At 38.8% G+C, this 2,649-nt stretch overlaps 1 pseudogene; it reads right to left on the bottom strand.

Annotated features, from left to right (window-relative positions):
* Positions 1–2,037: 2,037 nt before the first annotated feature.
* LOC126424666 (U6 spliceosomal RNA) lies at positions 2,038–2,132 on the bottom strand (annotated as a pseudogene).
* Positions 2,133–2,649: the final 517 nt, after the last annotated feature.

The raw sequence follows: 2,649 nt of genomic DNA, 5'->3' as shown, positions 1-2,649 counted from the left end.
TCCCACGAGGCATCAGATCCGTGGGAAGACCTAGTAAGAGACTGATGGGTGGGGTAAGGCAAGACTTGCTGTGGCTCTGAGTCTTGCAGACGTCACGCGGTCATCTGCTTCTGACCGCATAAAATACGGTAAGTAAAGTTTTGCTGTTACCCGCTGCCCGTAACGATCTGCTGTGTTTACAGGTGTCAGCGGATATGTTTATTCATGCCCGATTTATCATTCAGGAACATCTGTTAACTGAAATTATTTCTGACTGTTCTAATAGCGCTTGAATGTTTCTCTGTTTTATTGAATTTGGTTTGAAACAGAACCACCTGTATAGCGTGACAGCTTAATATCCATCAATCTGAAATACTAAACCTTTGTTGATCTTTTTGGATGGTCATAAATAATTACATTCATCTGAGGCTGTCAAATTTCACGAATTTAAAAGAAGTTCATAATAATTGTTTGCAAAACTTGTTACAATTAACTGAATTTTTATTTGTGTGACATGTTTTTTGTAGCCTGTCATTTCTCCATTCCCTGTTCCTTGCTTGCTAACCACTGCATCAAGTCTAGAGCTTAACTTCAGTATATAGTGACTAACCTTAAATCGCTGTTTTTTTTTTTTTTTTTTTTTCAAATGTCTTACCGGTATCGAACCAGTCAATATCATTCCTGTGCACGTATCATCGAGAGTGTTCATACAATAAGGTTCTTTCCAAAAATTTATCGTCAGTAAATTTAAAGTATTAACCAAACATATGGAGGAAATATTGAGAGTTTCCATGCCAGTTTACTGAAAGCAGTACAAGTAAAGGAGAGACGGAATATAAATTCGAAATATTTCAAGGATAGGGAATGAAATCGGCCGTGTCCTCGCAATGAAGCCAACCGTACATTTTCCAGGAGTTATTTAGGAAAATGACAGAAGACCTAAATCTAGATAGCCTAAGGCTGATTTTGAACCGTAGCCCTGCTGAATGCGAGTCCAGCAGCTCCTCGCCCGGTATAGTCCAGTTTAAATAACAATCATTTCATACGTGTTCTGGTATTTGTGTCTCCTATGGCGCTAAGGTGCACTTACAGTGTCGTGTAAAACCGATTGTTCAGCGCGTGTAAAAGATGGTACATTTTGAGGATGAGGCCGCAGATTTATTCCAGTTCTAGGGTTTTATCTGCTCTATTTTATTACTGTAAATGAGAAGGATAAAAAAGAAGGATTTCTACTGTAGGCAGCAGGAAGGAAAATTTATATAAATTCAGTAGTTTTGGCTACTTTCTCTTTAGTGACACAAAAGCCGTATGCTTGCTGTGCGAATATGTAGCTGACAGAGGGTGAAACTGCACGCCCTCCCGTTTGGGTGGGACTATTGTCGACCTTAAACGTAGCTAGGAGTGCCCAAGAGACATTTACATGTTTCGGTATATTATTTTGGAATAAAGAACTCAATTTACTGACCATCTTTAATGCTTATTAGTAAAATACTTCCAGGCAATCACGAGTTCTCAGACCTGCAAGTACATGGGTAACAATGACAATTGAATAACACGATGAAACACGCTCCAGCCAATCGACCAAATGCCGACTACGTATTAGCATCGCAGCATGTGAATGAAATTTGGCTGTATTTCCTTTCCCGCCAGGATCTAATGCGTTTGTATTAGAACTTCATAACTGATGTAAGTACTTCGTACCAAGAAGAAAATACGTGTGTCAGAATAGATAACTAGCCATGCTACAGATCAAATCAACATCTTACAAGATGATTGACTTAAGTACTTTACTTCTCATGCTTTCTAATCAGCTGCTTCTTTACTTCGCCTGTCACGTTTTTAGCTAAGCAAGATACAAGTTATAATTAAGTTAAGGATTTTAGGGAACTCATTTGAAAATCTAACGTGGATGACCAGCCGAGAGGCTAAACCACCGTCCTCCAGAGATTGTCCAGTGTCTTAACATTGCACCTTTGTTTCAGTTTTTCTGTTTGTTTAATTTTGTACTTAAGTATATCTTTTTGTACATTTTTTTGCATTTTTGTTGATGTGTTTTAGAAAAATGTGTAGCGCGTTTTGATTTTGTGTGACGTCCTTGTGGAGAGGCCAAGCTAATCTGTGTTTCGTTGCAATTGTCACATACGGAGTACTACCCAAAATTTCTGATAGACTGAATACGCAGCCAAAGAATAAGCAATCAAACTTGCATCATTACGCGTCTCTAGCTGCGTCCTTCAACGGCTAGTCTAGACTAGTATATGACGTAGCGTGAGTGTGAGTGCAGCAGTCTGAGCATTGTTCCTGATTTCTGAACACTGTCTGCGAATTTCAAAATTGATGACTTGAAGAAGAAATTAAGTTTTCTTTTAGGTTCTGATAAATTTCAGTTGAAACTGATTGAATTCTAAGGACGGCTTTTGAAGAGGAAGCTTTGACCCAAGCAAAAACATCTGAGTGGTGTGAGCGATTTAATTATCGCAGCAACATCAAGTCAACGCAAATGATTTTTTTTTTCTAATACGATGCCTTGAGAAGACTGATGGAAGCTGTAAAAAGCAAATTATTTGAGGGATGGGGAAACAAAGACTGGCTGCTGCATCTTGACAATGTAAATGAGGCTACTGGTGGCAAACAAAAACAACGTGGCAACAGTCATCCACCCACACTATT

This window comes from Schistocerca serialis, chromosome 1 (genome assembly GCF_023864345.2).
Source record: "Schistocerca serialis cubense isolate TAMUIC-IGC-003099 chromosome 1, iqSchSeri2.2, whole genome shotgun sequence".
Classification (NCBI taxonomy): Eukaryota; Metazoa; Arthropoda; class Insecta; order Orthoptera; family Acrididae; genus Schistocerca; species Schistocerca serialis.
Note: the sequence above shows the minus strand (reverse complement) of the source record. Positions and strands in the feature narration are given on the sequence as shown.